The 21904-nt window shown below is 35.1% G+C and overlaps 1 long non-coding RNA gene across 1 annotated transcript; it reads right to left on the bottom strand.

Annotated features, from left to right (window-relative positions):
- Positions 1 to 5913: 5913 nt before the first annotated feature.
- Positions 5914 to 17912, bottom strand: LOC137810984 (uncharacterized). The gene is made up of 3 exons (XR_011081006.1): positions 17556 to 17912; positions 6313 to 6672; positions 5914 to 6215 (listed from the first exon to the last, which is right to left on the bottom strand). It is a non-coding gene; the product is annotated as an uncharacterized lncRNA (long non-coding RNA).
- Positions 17913 to 21904: the final 3992 nt, after the last annotated feature.

Here is a 21904-nt window from a genome sequence, read left to right as displayed (position 1 = left end):
AATAGTGGTCACTTTCTTTACATATAACATAAGTGACAACTTCAAACTCTTATAATGTATGCTAACATTTTTCTTTCAAGTGAAATAATGATGTGTTAGTAGCTGATTTGTTTAATCAAATATAATTTGAATACATAAAATTCACGCAAAAAAAACATGTAGTGCATACAGTTAGTCTTTAATTATCAATGGACTTGCTAATATAGTTTGTCACTTCCTTTTTCATGCAAAGTTTACATTAGCCACGTTGCACACTAGTCTTTCCACAACCTAAAGTTCATGACATATATTTTGAATTTTATAGAATATTAAATTTTGGCAAGAAATACTTAAGAGTGTGAAAACGGGTCAATCCAACTTACATGTGTTGGTTATCACCGTTTGAGCTAAAATCAAGTCAACTCAATTTAGTTTACTATTTGGTGAGTCTGAAATTTTGTACTTCGATTTGACCTACCAAAGTTGTAGGTGAAGTAGGTTGACTCATTTACATATACTCCCCAACTTGTTTCATAGATTTATTGTATTACAATTAAAATGAATTGACTCAATCCACCTATTTATAGCAAAAGAATCAATGTATGCATCTATTTTACTAAACATCAACTACAATTAGGAAGTGATATTATAAAGATTGTAAGTAAAATTAAAGTCTTTAACTTATATAATTAAAGTTACATTATTTTAGGACAAGGAGTAACACTTTGTGAATAATGATAATAGGTAAAGCTCCTACTATAAGCCATGGGATGATGATTAGTGAGAAGACAAACATTGTAAAGAAGTAAGTAAACATTTTTGTAAACTTTACACATGTTTACATACTTTTGTAAACATTTTTGTACTTTTTAATGTTAAACCAAAACAATGAATGAATAAATATGTTGGTTAATTAAATTGTGTATTGCTATATTATTTTATTTTATTAGTACTTATGAAAATTGGAAATTAGGTTTTATTAAATTAAGAGATTATAAATTAGTGAATAAATTATTAATAATTTAATATTTGAAGTACGATAGTTGAAAATAACATATTATATTTTAGAATTTATTATAATAATGATCATTAGAAATACTATATCATAATGAGTTATTTACATTGAAATTATTTTTCAATTAAAAAAAATATGACAATTTTAACTAACACTATTTACAACTTTAAAGCGCCACACTTTATAGAATGTATTAAATGACAGATGTTTTGACGTTTTGAATAAGATCGTCATCTTATACACCAAGATCTATGATGATATGCGAAAGCACTATAAGTGTATATAGTGACATTTATAAATGACATTAAATACAAAAATAATTGTCACCATAAACATGATGTTTTATACTACTCATTTGAAGAGTTTTCTTTTCCACCTTAACCTTCACACCCATGTCCCATTTGCCCAATCTTCCATATTGTTGATAAAGTGTGACCATTGTTGTAAAGTTAAAAACAATGTATGGAATTTCGTTGTAAATGTTTTTTCTTCTAGCTATTTATTTTTCTAAAATTTACTATTTTCTCTATATATCCTATATGTAAACCTTTATCAAACATTTGAGGTTATTTTCCTCATCACGTGTTTTCTTAAGTCTATCCACATATTGAGTTATTCCTTTGTACATGTGTTTCATCCCATGGTTTTGCAATTTCCATATATCTCAATTGTAGTGTGAGCTTCCAAAGATTGTTCCCTTTCGATAGGAATTACCATATCCATTTATCCAACAAAGTCTCGTTGAAAGAAGTGAGGTCCTTAATATGTAGCCTTCTTTCTTGTTTTGACATACAAACATTTTCCTTTTTTACCCAATAAGTTTTATTTATCTATTATTTACCTATAGTAAAAACAATTCCTCTTAATTGATGTCGAATTTCTTGCAACTACAACTAGAATCTAAATAAAGAAGTAAAATGGTAGTATAATTAACACATTTAATTAATAATAACTGCGAACGATAATTCTTATGACTCCATAAAAAAAATTCTAGTCACCTTAAGTCTTCATGTGTCCACCCTTCTTAAGTTTGCTTCAATAGAAATTCCTAACTATTTAAAAGGAAGACTCAACACATCCACATAAAAATTCTTAAATATTTCCACTATCAAATCTAAAAGCTCTAAAAGTGTTTTATTGAGTAGTTCTCTTTCTATCTCAATATCAACTCAAATATCCTCACACTCATTATGAAACTCATTTTCACTACAAGAAATTATTGATTTACCGACGAAAAATTATCGATAGATTTGTGTTTGTTGGTAAATAAAAGTTACCGGTGTATGAAATTATTGATAGATTTTAAAAATTAAAAAAATATAATATTTTTTGTATCTATTTATAAAATGCTCTGATAATTGAGCTCGAATCATTATCTATTGGTAACTAGGCGCTAATCTTATTCGTCGAAAAAATTTGTTGGTAAATTCCACAACATTAATATAATTATAATAATAGTAATAATATTAGCAATAAAAAAATAATTATGATAATACTAATAATTTTATTTTATATCAATATATAAAAAAATAAAAATGTTAGTTTAATAGTTTCATGTAATAATAACAATAACAAAAAAAATAATTTAATAATTTATGATAATTGTAATGTTAATAATTTTATTTTATATTAATATATATTAAAATAAAAATATTAATTTAATAATTTATAATAATAATGAAGATAATAATAATAAAAATAATTATGATAATAAATAAATAAAAATATTAATAATTTTATTATTAATAATAATTTATGATACTATGAAAAATAATTATGATAATGATTATAATAATAGTTGTAAGGACCGAGAAAAATAGTTTTAGTATTATTAAAATGACACCTGAATATTTTAATATTTAATTTAAAAGAGCATATAAATTGAAATTCAGTTATTCAGGTTTCATTTCAAAAGAACCATCACCTCTTTAAAAACTTCATTTTCTTTTTCTCTGTCTTCTTTCTAAGATTTTGACCTCCTCGCTCATCAGTTTGACAATCAGATTACGCCATTAGAATCCTACTGCCCGATCAGAATATCTGATAGAGTTAGTTCATTTTTGTTTCTTTTTCCTTTTCTCTCTCTTCCCTATAAGATTCTGGTCTCCTTGCTTATCAGTTTGATGATCAGAGTCTACCATTGGACTCCTGACATTGAACTCTACAAGATTGTCCGATAAAAATCTCATATAGGATAAGTTCATTCTTGACTCCTTTTCCTTTGAGTTAGTTTTGTCTTTAATTTAAGCTTGCATGTGATGCTTTTTTATCTTCAGAAGTAGTCTTTGTTAGCTAAGGGTCGTAGTGGTATAGTTAGATTTTTTATCAGGACTCTATGGTGCATGTTAGGTTACCCTTAAACTTTTGGTAGTTTGGAGCTCTTAGGGATCATCTTCTCAAGTTCAGGTAAGGGAAGCTAGTTTAAATTGCTAATATAACCCTAGGCTAGAAGATCTGGATGTGGGGGTGACGTGGTCACCAGTCTCAAATTTTTTTTGCAGGATTTCTTTTTTTTAGTAGATTGAGATTTGTTTGATATTGAAATGTGAAAGTGTAGATATAATAGATGTTGTAGAATGCATATGAGTTTAGAATTGAATGAGTTATTGAATGTATTTGAATAGTTTGTTGAATTAATTCAAATGAAATGTTTGATGAGAATTAGTTGTTTGATTTTAAATGATTTTGATTTAGAAATCAGATATATATGTATAGATTGACATAATAGCTAATTGACTCAATGAGAGTGCTTGTATAATGCTGAACACAAACTGTCAATGTAATGTGTAGTTTTATAAAATTATGAGTTAAATGAAATTCTAAGCTTTGGTATGATTTAATTGTGTGATTTTGGATTGTTTATAAAGTTTAAAATATGATGTGATTAAATGGTACATTGATGTGTTACATGAGATATGGAAGGGTGTGAAAGTGTGATCAAGACATAGTATTTTCAGGAAAGGAAATACTGTGTGGAGATTGTTGTTAGGATGTATTGATTTGTCAGGCTCGTAATGAGACATCCTGACTCTACTGATATAATGGAATCACATAGATGAAGTTATTCAGGTGGTGAGAGTCGATGGAGGTTCATATGACTTTGTCTGCGGTTTGAAATATAATATGGTCTTTTAGGTCATATGAATTTACCATGTCATACTAGATGAGATGATGAGATATTGAGATATTATGCGCATGGCTGTGTGGATTTCACAGCGAGTAGTATGACAGGTGCAGGTCTTAGGATACTAATTTCAATAAGTAAAGTTAAATGTTTATGTGTTGCGAGTTAGTAGAAGTCTGACATGTGAAAGATGAATTGTGAATTTTAATAGACACTTGATGGTTTGAGAAAATGTATGAGACTTGATGAATTATGTTTATTAATTTGAAATTGAAATTATATAGAAATATTTATATAGCTAGCTTACCTTGTTCTTTGTTTGTGTTTGCTTATTTATCTATGATGATCGTGTTTTACACGGGAGTAGATGAGGTTATAGGTAATAGAGTTCCTCAGTGAACAACTAGAGGATGAGATAACTTTCATTTGAATGCTTTGTAATAATAATAATAATAATAATATTAAAGATAAATTAAAACACAAATATTAATTTAATAAATTGATGTAATAACAATAATAATATTAAAGATAAATATGGTAATAATTATAACAATAATATTAATAATATCTTTATTAGTAATAATAATTTATTATAAAAGTTACACTAATCATTTTTATTTTATATTAGTACATGTTAAAATAAAATTATTAATTTAATAATAATATTATTAATATTATCAATACTAGTGGCATTGTTGCGCTTGTGTATCTGCATTTTCCTCTTATGTTCAACTTCTACGATGATACAAATTTAACATACATACATACATAAATAATTTTGGATGAGTCGAAATTGAAAAACAAAAAATAACATGTAAAAGAAAAATGATGAATTGATTAAGCAACCTATTTTTTCTTCTCCTCTACTTTGAGTTTCTCTTCTTCTTCAAGTTTTTTCTCTTCTTCCATTGGTGATTTTGGGATCGAAGAGTGTGTGATGATATTCACGTAAGGTTATGATTCACTTGATGGTAAATAGAAAAGAATGATGGTTTTACCAAAAAATTAGAGTTGCTTGTAATGGAATGAAGAAAGTGATTGGAAATAGAGGTTATTTTATTTAAAATGTGAGATTTGGTGTGAGAACCAAATGAGGATGAGAGTATGCTTTTTTTTTTTCTTTTTGTTGCCTTAAAATAAGGAATTAAGGAAATAGTGTAAAGTTAGTTTGCATATAAAAATGGTCCTTAACATTAATTTAAAAAATTAAAAAATAATTTTATGTTTTAAGTAACTCATATGAAATGACAAAATACTACATTGTACTAATAAAATGAGATATATTAAATAAAAACAAAATCAGAAAAAAAATTGTGTACACCAAAAAACGGTTATAAAGAGGAATCCTATTTATATACCGTAGAGGAATCCTATTTAATATTTGAACTTACATCATCCATAATTGTAGAACTGTTATGTTAATCTCTTGATCTCTGGATGCAAGGTCCAACAAATCAAACATGTGAATGTACAACGGTACATCACTATGCCTTCCAAAAACATTGGCATCCCATGCGTTCAATATGTAATCATTAAAAAATAAATCAAAAATTGTTGAAGGCTGGACACCTCCGGACTCAGAACCAGTGCGTTCAATATGTCAAAACAATATATAATCATTAAAAACTAAATCAAAACTGTCGAAGTTCGTACACCTCCAGACTCAGAATCAGTTCGTTCAATATATAGAAATAATATCTAATCATTAAAATCTAAATTCAGATTGCCGAAGGTCGGACACCCTCGAACTCAAACTCAGTGCGTTCAATATATAAAATCAATATCTAACTCAAAACAAACACTTTCAAAATATAGTTAATAATATTTAATATATAATTAAATAATAAATAAAAATATACTAACCTAAAAAGTGAAACGAAGCTGAAAAGAAACTCGTGCGTACGAGCGGGAACTTTGTTAACGAACGGGGCAACAAGGAGGTCGTGGGCGGCATGGGCACAGACGGCGCTGGCGCAGGCGCGCGGGACATGACGGCGCAGGGGTGCGCGACGAGCGATGCTGGGGCACGTTGCACGCGACACGAGGCTTGACGGAGCGGTCGCACGACGAAGGTGGAACAATGGCGAGAAGGGTGGCCTGTGAACGATGTGGGTGAGGAGTGAAAGAAGAGGGAAAATGAGTGTGAAAATGAAGGGGAGGCAAAATGCTGTGCTGAAAAATAAAAAAATACCACCTTTAACGACTATTCAATGAGAATCGTCGTGGAAACCCAACTTTTAACGACGGTTCTGTTGCAAACCGTCGTTGTATCCTCACGCGCCCACCTTTAACGACATTTCGGGCGAGAACCGTCTTTAAAAATGCCAAAAAAATTCAAAAAAGAAATAGTGCCACCGCCTCGCTTATTATGATAGTTGTTTCCAAACCGTATTTAAAGGGTGTCGTTAATGAAATATTTTGTACTAGTGTGTCCCAAACAATATATCATTTTCGTACAACAATGTAGTGGTGGTGTTTCAATCCTTGGTTTCCATCAGATGACTCTAGTTTGTTTTGAGGTTTCTTACCGGAGGTTTTTGGTGGGTTCAACCATCTGCAGAAAAAAAAACAAAAAAACGCATCAGAACTGAATTTGTTGAATTTGCACTTACTTGTGAATTTGTAGAAAGAGCGCACTTAGGGTTTTGTAGAAAAAATATCAAATAGCACCAGACAACACTTTTTAAGATGTTTTTATATTCTTTCTCTCTCAATTTTCTTATATGTCACTCTTTTGCAAAAAAAAAAGCAACCGTCCATAAACTCACATTTCACCCATCTCTCTCCACTCTTCTATAATAAACTGGTTATTTAATAAAAAATAATATCAGTTTAAAACAGAAAAGTAATCAATCTCTCTACTCTCTTGTCAATTAAGTGAAAACAAATAAAATAAAATTTTAAAATTAAAAAAATATTTAATTAACTTCTAAAATTACTAAATGTCCAAATAACCAAAATAAATTAATAAAACAAAATATTAAGTAAGGATAAAATAGAAAAATAATTTAGAGCAGTTAAAGTGAAGAATACCCTTTGTATATATATATATATTATATTAATTCTAATAAAAATAATAGAATATTAATATTAATAGTAACAATTTTAATAATAAAAATAATATTAACATAATAATAATAATAATAATAATAATATAACATATAACATATAATCTCTAAATTGTTTTTTGTTTCAGTGTTTACCTATTCCAATGTACTCATTGAATCTACTAGTTTTCTTTGAAGTGTTTTAAGCCAGTTAAATTTGGCCAAAAGATTCAATGCCTTGCTGCTTCACCCGTCATTAGGCTGGGTGTTGCAAGGACGGATCATCATTTATTATTTTCTTCTAAGAGAAGCACTGAAAACCACACGTTTTCATTCTCATAAAGGAAAAAACTAATAACTTCATTTTTGGGGGACAATTTATAAGAAAAAAACAGAAAGAATATATAGAAAAAACAGAAAAAAACATATAAACGGTAATTATTCACACCATTGAGAGCATGTAAATCACATTATGTAGGACTTAATATGTGAATTTAAAGGCCAAAAATCATCTTCAGTTAATAATATTGTACAACCAGATTCTAGTAATTCAAGAGGTTGATTAAGGATATCCTATTTGATTTTTCAGTCAGATCTGACACGATTTAACCTAGTAATTAAAAAGTAAAACCTAATTACACATTGTTCTGGCAAGACTAGAACTCTGCAGAACACTTTCTTTTTGTTGTAATCTCTGATCTGGACACGATGGGGGGGGGGGGGGGGGGAGGGGGTACCTGCAAATACACTCCGACGATCAAGTCAGTCCGAGAGCTAAGTACCAGAGGAGTAGGGAGTGAATAGTTACCTTGGGTGTTGTGTCTCTTATACTATTTATACTGGTCTAGATGGGCTATGACTGTTATGGGCTTGCTTTAGGGTCCAAACGAAGGCCCAATTATGCCTTAACCATGTTTATCACCTAAGTTGGCTTGTTTATACCTAATTACGTGTTTAGCTTTGCATCTTGTCGTCTAGTCGGCTTTGTCGTCTGGTCGGCCTTTCGGCCATCCGGTAGTACATATGCCCCCAGGCTCGAGTGAGTTGGTTTAAACGTAACGTAGAGTCGAATTTCCATGAGTGTTCGCATGCCGAGTGTGTTCGTGATTGCTTTGTTGTTGGATGTCGAGTGTGGTGACTTGTACTCGAGGCGCGTGTACATGTAGTGGTGAAAGACGTATGCTAGATGTAATCTTTGGCCAAGAGGTTTTCTTTCGAACTCTCTTTGCTCTCTTGGCCGAGAGGTTTTTCTTTCGTACTCTCGGCAGGGATTCACTTGGGTGAATTCTTCCTTGGTCGAGAGGTTTTCTTTCGAACTCTCTTGGTCGAGAGGTTTTTCTTTCGTACTCTCGGCAGGGATTCACTTTGGTGAATTCTTCCTTGGCCGAGAGGTTTTCTTGCAAAATCTCTTGGCCGAGAGGTTTTTCTTTCGTACTCTCGGCAAGGATTCACTTGAGTGAATTCTTCCTTGGCAGAGAGGTTTTCTTTCGAACTCTCTTGGCTCTCTTGGCTCTCTTGGCCGAGAGGTTTTTCTTTTGTACTCTCGGCAGGGATTCACTTGGGTGAATTCTTCCTTGGTCAAGAGGTTTTCTTTCGAACTCTCTTGGTCGAGAGGTTTTTCTTTCGTACTCTCGGCAGGGATTCACTTTGGTGAATTCTTCCTTGGCCGAGAGGTTTTCTTGCGAAATCTCTTGGCCGAGAGGTTTTTCTTTCGTACTCTCGGCAGGGATTCACTTAGGTGAATTCTTCCTTGGCCGAGAGGTTTTCTTTCGAACTCTCTTGGCCGAGAGGTTTTTCTTTGGTACTCTCGACAGGGATTCACTTTGGTGAATTCTTCCTTGGCTGAGAGGTTTTCTTGCGAACTGTCTTGGCCGAGAGGTTTTTCTTTCGTACTTTCGGCAAGGATTCACTTGGGTGAATTCTTCCTTGGCCGAGAGGTTTTTCTTTCGTACTCTCGGCAGGGATTCACTTAGGTGAATTCTTCCTTGGCCGAGAGGTTTTCTTTCGAAGGAATTCATACGTAGCTGGTAAGTCTGATTTCATTAAATGTGGTGCCTCGTTAAAACCTTCTTCAATCAAAAACCCTTGGGAAAAAAGATTGAAGGTAGGAAAGAGTACACCCTTAATACATATTAGCTAAAATACATTTTCAAATGACTGACGTTCCACGTCCTGGGAACTTCCCGGCCATTCAACTGTTCTAGGCGGTATGCGCCGTTTTGAAGATTTTCTTTGACCTTGAAGGGTCCTTCCCAATTTGCATTGAACTTTCCTTCTGCTGGGACTTTGCGAGCTTCTCCTTTCATCCTCCAAACTAGGTCTCCCTCTCGGCATTGAGGGCTTCTTCCATGACTCTCGACCTTTCAACTCTCAAGGGGGTGTAACGGGTGAAACGCGGTCCTTTGGGAAAATCTTTAGGCTTCCCGAATTGTGTTGGTCTGCTCCTGTCACCCCTCCTCTTGGGTTCATCAGGTGCCTGAGCCTTGTTTTAGAATTCTTTCAATTCCTCCAGCTGCATGTATTTGGTGGCTCTTTGGCGCAACTCATCCAATGTCGTGGCCGGCTGCATGCATAAACTATCTGAAAATGGTCCCGGCTTTAGCGCAGTTACCATATGGTGCATCGCCACTTTGGGACTTAGGTTCCGTATGTCCAAAGCCATCTTGCTAAATCTGTCCATAAAGTCTCCCAAAGACTCTGACTTCTCTTGTCGGATGTTCACCAAGGCGATCGAAGTGAGGTGGTGTGGTCGGCTGGTAGTGAATTGAGCTTCGAACTTAGTTGCAAGTGTGTCAAAACAATCTATGGACTGAGCCGGTAGTCGAGTGAACCGTCTTAAGGTTGCCCCCTTAAGAGAGGTGGAAAATATTCGGCACCATAGCGTCTTCTGCTGTGTGCAAGCCAACCTGGGTTAGGTACGCGTTCACATGTTCGTCTGGGTCTGTGGTTCAATCATATTTATCCAACGTGGGATTGTTCCAAGTTCCTGGCAAAGGAACTTCAAGGATGGTTTCGGCAAAGGGGCTTCTTCGGGGAGTCGTGCCTAACGCGTTAGTTGAGGTCGGTCTGATATTTTCTTGATATGAACTTCCGACCTCGTGTACATCCATATTCGCGTTATCACCCAGGGGGATATCACCCACGGCTTCCGGGATGTCCGACTTCTCAACGAGCTTTTGTTTCATCCGGGCATTCTCCTTCCTCAAAGTTTCCATCTCCTCTTCTCTTCGTTTTATTCCTCTAATCTCTTCTTCGCTTTTCTTTTTTAATAGCTCTATCTCCTTCTGTATCTTCAAGATTAGTGCCATAGGATCTGGGTGACTGGTTTCCTCTTGCGCATTCCTGTCATTGCCCGTCAAGTTCCTCGTAGTTACCATTTGGATATTTCGCAGGGTTTCCTTTCGGCCCCACGGTGGGCACCAAAATGTTCCTGCAAGACTAGAACTCTGCAGAACACTTCCTCTTGTTGTAATCTTCTCGTCTTCCCGGTCTCACGGTTAGGCTTCTTTCGGCTGAATCTCTGATCTGGACACGATGGGGGGGGGGGGGGGGGGTACCTGCGAAGACACTCCGACGATCAAGTCAGTCCAAGAGCTAAGTACTAGAGGAGTAGGGAGTGAATAGTTACCTTGGGTGTTGTGCCTCTTCTGCTATTTATACTACTTTAGATGGGTTATGGCTGTTATGGGCCTGCTTTAGGGTCCAAACGAAGGCCCAATTGTGCCTTAACCGTGCTTATCACCTAAGTTGGTTTGTTTATACCTAATTACGTGTTTAGCTTTGCATCTTGTCGTCTAGTTGGCTTTATCGTCTGGTCGATCTTTCGGCCATCCGGTAGTACATACATTAAAACATGATAAGGGAGTATTGGATTTGTGCTAATTTTAAGAGATTTAGATATTTTAGGTAAGATGAAAAAGAGAAAATGAAGTATCGAGGGCAAAGTGATAAATGGAGAAGCCTAAAGGAAGGAGAGAAAGGAAAGTCAAATAATGATTGTGGGAGAAAAGTTAAAATTGAAGTCAAGAAGTGAAGATGGAAAGTAGCATTAAGAAGCACATATTTGAAACTAGAAAAGCATAGATAGGATGGTGCATGAATTGGATTTTGGAGAGTTTTGGTGGGTCCGTATGTTGTCTAGCATGCGTTGCTCACCATTTCTCCTGTTGAGCATGCTTTCGCAGCCCCATGCAACTTCTTTTTTCTTTTTACCTTTCTACCTTCAAAACTTTCTTTTTCTTTACTCTTCTTAATTTTCTCCTACACTCTCTTATATATATATATAGACTTCAAACTTTCATTCAGTTAAAGATATCTTCTGCGAGTTGCAGTAATATATATCCTCAAAATTTATAAAGGCATTTCTTTACTTTCTTGTTCAATACTTGTGTGCAATTGATCCTTTATTTTTTTCACCTAAACAAAATAATTCTCTCGGATTCCGAAGAGAATAATCTTTACCCATTAGATTTTCACAGTTGCTGGCATCCTATATATTAGGTGGACCAAATTAATGGTCCAATTCACCTCATAATCAACATATTCCAACATTGTGAACCTTATGTATTTGTCTTTTATCTGCTATGACACAGAAAATAAAAAATAATAATCGCATGTGCGTACGTATACCCTACACAACATTAAGGTAGTTACTTACTCTAGTTACAGACACATAGAAGATTTCCTTTTTTCCCCTTTGTTTTAGAACAAATTCATCAGTTCTACTTTTTAGGATCAGCTAGTGGAAGGAGCATATGGTCCTTCCCTTCCCTTCCTTAGTTCATTCTAATTCGTGGATATTTAGTTATTCTTACATATCATGTTGTCCAAAAAGGCAAACTTAACCATAAACTTTTCCCCTACATCATTACGATGTTTTGTTACTGGTTTATAAAATTGAATTAATAAAAGGGAAGGCAACCCTAACTATATATAAACTCTAGAAAAATGGGTAATGAATACTCCGAAATCTGGGATCATATTTTGAACATTCTAAAAGTTTAAGAGTGTGGAGTATGGAAGGGACAAAGAAAGATTGGCAAATTCCCTCTCCATTTCCGTAATTTTTTATACTTTCAAAATTATATTTAAATTGAAGCACAAACTAAAATTAGTATAACGTGTACTAACTTTTTTTAACAAAAATACATAAATAAAAAAAGACTAAAATTTCAAAGATGTTTGAAATAATTTTTTTTATAAAAAAATAAAATTAATAAAATGTCAAGTTTAAATTAATTATTTTTAAAAATATATATTTATTTTTATTTATTTTTTAAATATTAAAAAAATTAAATTATTTAAATTAATTTGTGTCATAAAATATAAGTTAACAACGATTAAATTATTTTGAAATTAGTGTAAAACACTTCTCGCGTGCTAGAATTGGGTTTTCTTCGGAGGAGAGGTGCCTCAAGTCCATGCTTCTCATTTTCCAAGCGAAAGAGACTGAAAACAGTATCTGATGCTTTTCTTACTCTTTGGTTGAATTAGAATGCATGTTATAATTGTAAAGTTTAAAGTGATGCATTTAATTTGATTGTTGTGTCTGTGCTTATTCTAATTCATTTTACTTCAGATTGTTTTATACTTCTTTTTAATGGAAAGTTTAAGTTTATGAAGCAAAATTGGTGAAGTTGTAGGATATGAATCAGGAATGAAGGGCTTGTTGACGACGTGAGTCTCAGTATTATCAACTTTTATATTGAACTTCTTAGTTTAAAATTGCATATTATAGCTCTATCAAATTGTTTATCTTTATTTTCTTTGAGATTGTTAACTTTGCAAGGTGCAGAGTATATAAAGACTACGCTACTTTTAGAATTTTGTAGTCTAATTTTACCCAATTGATTTCTACTAGCGCATTACATTATATTATGTCATTTTAAGCTCTATATAATAAATAAATTAAATAAAATGAAACACTTTAAAATGTTAAAATCCTTATACAAACAACTCCTCAAACTAATCAAGTGAAACAAACAGTTTTATACTAATATGATAAAGACATCTATAGGAGACACTACAACTTTCTTTTCTTGCAAGCCTTACTACTTAAAAAGAAACCCAAACCCAAACCAGCCAAAATAACCCAAATAAAGACCCCGCCCTACACATTCCAACTGGTGCCAAGACAAAAGAGAATGGATCCTCTATCCCTTACAACAGGAACATAACTCCTTCCTGCATTTATTCCCACTTAATGCAAAAGAAATAAGAGGGCATTCTCCCACCCAAGGTGGTCTGTTGCACATCTATACCCAAAACAGCATCGTAGCCTTCGCATAAAGTATTGTCATCACCCCACTTAACTCAATCCTAACCCATTTGTACCCGCACTCAACTAGATACCAACTTTAGCCCTGCAAATATAAGCAAACCTCCATACTAACCTAAGACCAAACCAAGGTTAGTAGTATCTGTTGCAAGCTCATTCAACAAAAAATAGAAACCAGTATAAGCAATAAAACATTACCTTAGACACAAAAGCAACCATCCCACTGAAAATCCCAACCTCAACCTTTCATTCTAATAGACTATAGACACGTCTTTGGATCCATACTCCATTGGGCATAAGTAAAAGAGGCTAACCTTTCTTTACATGTGATCCAGGATCACACCTTGAGCTGAGCCAAAGTAAAAACTTCATAACTATCCATTCTATCATTCTTAAAAAATGATGAGATTAATTTGCTTTCAAATTTCCCTAACCACAACAATCGACACACATCCCCAAATTCTGTTAATCTTCTGTGATGCCTAACCCAGTTTAAACTGCAAAAAATGATATCTAGCATCCCAATGGTACACCATACACTCCCCTAACCACCTACTACACGGACACAAAACCCTCCATGCTACTTTACAATTGAAAAAAATATGACTTAAGGATTCCTCAACCTCCCCACACATAACACCCAAGATGTTTTTCAAAACCACCCTTCTTTTCGCCAAGTTAACACAAGCTGGTAGCCTATCTCCCAAAACTCTCCAGGCAATTGTCATGGAAGAGGGTAATGCCTTAATGCTCCAAAAAGCCTCATACAATGATCTAAAGTCTCCCCCGTCTAACTTCCTTAGGCAATTATAAGTCGAGCTTACCATGTAGTCTAACCATACATCCACTTTCCACACCCATCGGTCCTCACATCCTATTGAAGGAACTTTGCTACCCAATAATGACAAAGGATGGTTTTCTTCTCCCTCCTCCCATGCAAACAGGTCACGCCTCCAAGTCACTTTCCATTGTCATACATCGTTATTCCAAAGCCCCATTTGTGACACATTGGTAGTGTTGTCGGTGGTAATAGATAGGAGCCTCGAAAACTTTACTCCTAAAGCCTCACTACCAAACCACTTATCTTCCCAAAACTTAATTCGCTTCTTGTCACCAAGCCTCCAAATGACGTTATCCGTAATGTTAAGCCCTCATTCCTCCGACCTCCAAACTTTTTTAAATCCTTCCACCAGTTAGACTCCTTAGGATTGTTCTCCTCACTTCTCAAGTTTCTCCATCCACCGTACTTTGAATCCAGAATCTCTTTCCACAAGCCACCCTCCTCTGACAGAAGGTGCCAAATCCACTTTCCAAGCAGCGCAACATTAAAGAGTCTTATATCTTTTATTCCTAGCCCACCTTCCTCTCTGGATTCGCATACTTTTCTCATGGCACCCAAGCAATTTTCTTTCCATCCTTCCCCCACCTCGAAAGAAAGTTTATTTGCAATTTCTTAATAGTAAGAATTACAGACATAGGCATGGGGAATCGATAAAAGGACTGACCTCAGCATACAAACTCTACCCGCCATAGATAAGAATTTCCCTTCCACCTATCTAGCTTTTTTCGAATCTTAACTACCACATTTTCCCAAAAACTAAATCTCTGATGGTTGGCCCCCCACCTCCAAAGCCAAATACTTAAAAGGAACTTTTGTGATTTCACAGTTAAGAATAGATGAGTACACACACAAATTGGAATGATTTACACCCACCCCTCCAAATCTGCTCTTTGAGAAGTTAACCTTAAGCTCTGATGCCAAGTCGAAGTAGCAAAGGATAGCTTTAATAACCTTAATGTTATGGGGATTATCCTTACAAAAGAAAAGAGTATCATCCGCAAAATGTAACATGTTAACCTTAATTCTTTTAGACCCAACCTCCACACTTTGTAACAAATCCTTATGTACTGCTTGTCGAACAAAACCTACACGCCCCTCAGCCACAATTAAAAATAGAAAAAGAGCAAGTGGATTACCCTATCTAAGACTCTTCCCGGGTTTGAATTCCTTTGTTGGACTCTCGTTCACAAGGATGGACACAGACGCCGACTTAAGGCAAGCTTTAATCCATCTAACCCATTTCCTCCAAAAAACAAGCTTACCTAGCATGTAATAGAGAAAATCTCACTTTATAGAGTCATATGCCTTTTCATAGTACACCTTTAAGAATAAGCATATAGAATTCGTCCTCTTTACCTCCTCCAAGGTCTTATTCGCTATCAACACACTATCCATAAGCCTCTTCCTTTTAAAAATGTTGCTTGTCTAACATCAATTACCCCCTACAAAACCTTTTTAAGCCTCCTTGATAACAACTTGGAAACAATTTTATAGATACATCCAACAAGAGATATGGGTCTGAACTCATTTAAATCTGAAGGGTTATTTACTTTTGGAATCAACGCAATGAACGACGCGTTTAATCCCTTCGACCAATGTTCAGTGTTCTCAAAGTCCTGGATTTCCCTAACAACATCACTCTTCAATATTTCCTAGCTAAATTTTAAAACTGAAAATTATACCTATCTGGTCCTGGGCTTTTTGACCCATCGCAATCCCAAACAGCTTCCTTGATCTGCTCTTTCAGAAAAAATCCTCGTTAAATAGACATTATCCTCCTCCAATATACAATTAAAAGGAATATTGTCTAATTTTTCTTGGGTATTCTCCCCTCCAAAAATCTAGACTCGTAGAAGTGCCTTATCTTATTTTTTACTACCGTTGGATCCTCCACCCAAACATCATTATCTAATAGTCCGTTCAAACCATTTTTACAATGTCTCCATTTAGTAATTGCATGAAAGTATTTAGTGTTCATATCCCCTTACTTCAACCACTTACACTTAGCTTTTTTATTAGCGGTAGCCTCCATTTTTAGTCTATTCCTACTAAGTTTTGCTAACAACAGTTTCCTCTCTACCCTTCCATCATCGCTTAAGCCACTTGCGCCATCCTTTTCATCCAGTGCCTGTAGTTTCTTATTCAACTCCTCTACTTCATGGTTCACATTTCCAAAGACCTCCTTATTCCAAACTTTTATGTCTGCTTTAAGTCTTTTCATCTTTTCTTTAAGGACAACCATCCCACGACCCAATAGTTCAGTTGTTCCATTTTGACCTTATTAACAACTTGAACCTTACATCTTGTTGCCAAACATCTAAAGTTTGAAAGGGCTTCGGCCCTCAATCAATATCCACATTTTTTTAAAATCAATGCACAATGATCTGACATCGTTCATCCCAAAACATATTGTTTAGAACCCGGCCAACAATCCAACAAATCTCTTGATACCAAGATCCTGTCTATTCTGCTATTCGTTGTACCATTCAGTTCATACCAAGTGTACTTCCTCCCAATCACAGGGATATCTAATAATCCATCTTGCAGAATAAAATCATTAAACCTTATGATTTCAAAACCATAAGATGTTTGATTACCTACACCTTTTCTTTCCTCACTCGCTCTAATTGCATTGAAATCACCCAACACACACCATGGTTTCGAAGGTTGGTTTATCCTGACATCCACTATTTCTTGCTAAACCTTTGATTTTTCACGTAAGGTACTAAACCCATTTACCACTGTAACAAGTCTCCTAGTCCCCTCCTTCCATACACCTTCAATAATACTATAATTCGCTCCATTTATAAAACTGATCATTTCAAAACAACTACTCCTCCACATAGTAGCTATACCCTTAATGCTTTGGATTGCTTCGTTCTCCACCCACCCAATTTCATTAGTCCCCCAAAGTGAAGAAAGTGTTCCCAACTCCAAATTCTTGCTTTTAGTTTCCTGAATACATATCATTCCAACCTACTCATTTCGAATAATGTCCTTTAAGTATTTATGTTTTGCGTTCCCTCTAAGACCCCTTATATTAATGCTAATTATCTTCATTAATAAACAAACTTGTGTCCCTTACCTCCAACAACCCTATCTTCTTAATAACATTATCTTCTTCCCCTTCAAAAGTAAATCCCAACTCCTTACCCAAATTCCATAACCTAATAGCCTCAAAATTCTCACTTTTAAGCCAAAATTTCCTATTACCGTTCCTTATAGCACTATCAAAGATTAAATTGTTAAGTTTGAGATTAAAAGACTCTAACCTTACATTTGTTCAGAGGCTTGGGGACGCACGCTGAAGATCGAGGACCCTAGAGCGTCCCTCAGTCACATTAATATCCCTCCATTGTCACTCACATTGAGACTCCTCCACAACCGTGTTTGCTACCCCTTCCAAGCTCAACAACTTCCAACTCTGTTTTTTCCTTCGCTTTGAATAGGACATACACTCTAAAAATGATCCCTCCTTAGAGTGTGGAAAACCTTGATTTTGTTCATCAAGCACGACCTCTCCTTCCAAGAAATCACCATCCTAATGACCGCATGTGACACGGCTTGGGGCGTTCGAAAAGGTGAACGTGGCTCAGCAAGGGTCGTTCGAGCAGGGAAGGAAGAGGCATCTTGACTGGACTGCTCAACCATGTCAAGATCCTGACACTTTTCTTCAGCAAATGAGCTTTTGCAAGGCCCATTCCAAAAGAAGCAATCCTGATGGAAGATGCCCAAGCTCAGGCCCAAGTTTAGGACCAACAATTAGGTCCATGTCAAAGAGGATTCAAGATTGGGACTTTGCTACTGATGGCAGAGAAACTTTTCTCTACATGTTCAAAGACCCCTCAGAGGATCACAAGGAGTAGATCCAAGCCATGGGAGCTGAGCATCAACTAGTTTCTTTATTTGTAATTTCAGTTGAGTATGGTACATTTAGCATAATAGGGGGTGTATTTATCATTTTGGTTATGAGTGTATTTATCATTTTGGCTTGTGCTAAGGCCCTTTAGGGTAAGAATGTAGCCCTACCTTCTAGAAACCTAACCAAGGGTTTAGGTCTCTTTTCTACCCTCCACTTTCTTGTCTCCCAAGGCATTTGCACCTATATATAGGGGTGTTGGGCTCATGTTTTGTAAGATCAATTTTATGAGTAAAATGCTGTTAAATATTGCAAGCTTCTACTCCCTTGTCTAGTATATCTAGATTAGACATTTTGATCTTCACCTTTCTCCAAGTGATATGGCCCAACCAATCACTCTCATACATTCCATGCACCTACAAGGAACTCATAGCTCTATATGAACCCTCCTTGATCCATCACATTCATTGCTTCCGTCACCTTTTTCAAATCTTCAAGAAGAACAACCGGTCATGAAATGCAAACCCATCAAATCCACACTTGAGTCACCTGGATTGGGCTTCACCAGCGAGACTTTAGCAAGCGCGGAAGCAACCCTTTTAAAGTTACTAACCGCGCCCTGTCCGCATCCAAATCCTTTTTAAAAAGGCTGCTTCTTCCTGCACCTCCATACCTTCTTGTGCCACCCCCATAAATTTTTCTTATTCCAAAAATACCCTTTTCAATATTCCGGATTACATAATCCGGAAGTCTTTTTTTAGATTCAAAATTAGCTTCCGGATTATGTAATCCGGAAGTCTTTTTTTCAGATGTGTTATTAGCTTCCGAATTACATAATCTGGAAGTCTTTTCTAAATATGAAATTGACTTCCGAATTATGTAATTCGGAATTTATCCGGATTATATAATCCATAGGCTAATTATTTCAAATCCAAGGGGTGAAAAAAAAGGATAAAATGGTATTTTTCATATTTAGTATGGAGGTGACACAAGAAGGTATGGAGGTGTAGGAAGAAAGAGTCTTTTAAAAATGCATTCATAATGGGTGATTTTGGGCCCAGGCCATGTTGCCCTATGTGTGGTTGGTGGAGTTGTTGGGGTAATTAATACCCTGTTCTCGATAGCACTGCTGCTAGGCATACACAAAGACGCATTAAAGTTTGTCATGCAAGCGGGGCGGTCGCAGCACCGTGAGAACGCCGATTCCAATCCCCTCAAAGAATCTCCAAAGCTAGAACCCGTCGCACGACCCTTCATATCCACCATGGTATCTTCCCTGGTAGCCTTTCTTGTTTCGTCAATGTCCCCTTCCCAGAGAACCTAGATGCGAGAGACTATTGCGAGTCAAGGTCGTTAGCATCTGCAGAATGATCGTCCCACTGACATTGACACAGTTTATGCTCTGGCACCGTGTACCCCTCCATCAGATAAATCTCATACATGGTTTCATTGATCTTCATATACAAAGTTAATTTCGCTTCACAACCCACAGTGACTCTAATTCGGAGCCTAGCGAATTCAAGTTCATCCAATGCCAACGTAGCTTCGTCCACCTCAACCAAGGTACCCAGTAGAGCTGCAGTTTTTTCCAAGTAGTTTGTATTCCATAATTTCAGAGGTAAACCCCTACAACGTACCCAAACAAGTTTATCTACAACTACAAATTGATCTTTCCATGGAACAATGGTGTCAAATAGATTCTCAAACCATTCCTTGTTCTCCTTTATTGCATCTTTAATCTGCACTCCGTCTTCCCCCTTAAGGAGCACGTGAAAACCTCCTAATGCAAAATAGTATGCAAGTAGTTGTTACTATTAAAGAATGTAAAAAAAATATAATGCAAAATAGCTTTTTTTAAGATACTACTATGACAGTTATTATAATATCTGACATAAAAAATCAGATTTATTATAACAAATCTAGAAATATCTATCATAAAAAAATTCACTTACTATTAAAGTTTTTATGATAACCATCATCATAGTAAGTTATATTTTTTATGATTATTATAAAAATATTAGTTATACAAAGTTTTGTTTGAACATATTATTGCTATTATATCTACAATAGTTATGAAAAATATGATGTACTATGAGAGATATATCTATAACAATCATATAAAATTGACTTACTATGACGAATTTTAGTCATAATAAATATTATATAGAAATCAAGTTTTATATTAATTTTATATTATATAATATATATATATATATATATATATAATAAATTTGACTTATTATGATAATATTTTAAACAACATAAAATGTGTAAAGTTTATATATTACTTGTATTTATGTTATATGTTGTTGTTAAAACTGTACTGCTAAGACCGAGAGGTATGACCGAAAGAGAACACTGAAAGATTATGTCGAGAACTATATATATATATAAATGATAATATATATATATATATATATATATATATATATATATAATCACTGTAGCAGGGCCCAATTCAATAGGGCCCAAATTAATGGGTGTATTTAAAATAATAAGTGGTGCAAAAAGAAAGGCCCAAATAAGTTATAAACCCAATAAGAGAGCCTTATAAATAGAGGATCAACCCAAGAAGTAAGTAAGAGTGAATCTTATCTGATGAATGCATAAACTATTTCTGACTTTGGCATCAGAGCGCCTTGCAGGTAGGTACACACACCCATCTGTGAGAGGAGAAGCCGATAGCCCAACCTGGAGAGCAACATCTGTGAGAGGAGAAGCCGAAAGCCCAACCTGGAGAGCAACGTCTGTGAGAGAAGAAGCCGAGAACCCAAACCCAAAAGCCCAATTCGAGAGATCAACCCGTAAAGATTGTGTCATCAGCTTAATTAAGAGTCCTCAGCCCTTTTGTAAGAACATTTTGGCGCCCACTGTGGGGTCAAGAGATAATTAAGAAGTTGAAGCAGATATGAGTAGAAGAGAGGAGCAATGTGGAGAACAGGGAGATAATAAAATATGATGTCAATGGCAATGTTAATGCAATTACAAAAGAAATTTGAAATGTTATAGAAAAATAATGAAGAAGAGTTAAGTATGTTAAGAGCAGAAAATGCGCATATGAAAAGAAAGTTGCATGAAGAGACAGTTTTGAACTCATCATTTAAAACTGTTCAACGAAGAGTGCCAGCAAATGAAAGAGTTCATAATGATGAAAGTTTTCAAACCACAAGGAAAAGGTTACCCGAAACATCTGGAACTTTTACCATAATGTCATCTAGGAAGCATCCATTTTATGATGTGATAGTGGAAACCCCATTGCCTGATAATTGGAAAAAATTAACCATAGACAAGTATGATGGAAGTACAAATCCTGATGAACATATTGCAGTTTATACAACTCAGATTAGTTTGTATACATGGAATGATGTTGTAATGTGCCGAGTGTTTCCAACCACATTGAATGGAGCAGCTCTGAGTTGGTTTACACGATTACCACCATTGTGTATTGATTGTTTTGACACATTGGTAAAAAAGTTTGGAGCTCAGTTTGCGACTAGTCGACCTCGTCATTTGACGTTGATTGCATTGGTGAACATAAGACAAGAAAAGGGGGAGTCGTTGAGGATGTTCATGGAACCTTTTGGAAAGGTGGCTTTGGGCATTCGAAATCTTAGTCCAGAAGTCACAATGCATCACATGATAACAACATTGAAGCCAAATCCATTTGCCGATAACTTCTGTAAAAAAACCAACAACCAACCTTGATGAACTAAGGCAACGAGCATCAAAGTTTATGCAAATGGAAGAGTTGAGAGAATTTCG

Source organism: Phaseolus vulgaris, chromosome 2 (assembly GCF_000499845.2).
Source record: "Phaseolus vulgaris cultivar G19833 chromosome 2, P. vulgaris v2.0, whole genome shotgun sequence".
Lineage (NCBI taxonomy): Eukaryota > Viridiplantae > Streptophyta > Magnoliopsida > Fabales > Fabaceae > Phaseolus > Phaseolus vulgaris.
The sequence above is the reverse complement of the archived record's forward strand: the minus strand, read 5'-3'. Positions and strand labels throughout refer to the sequence as shown.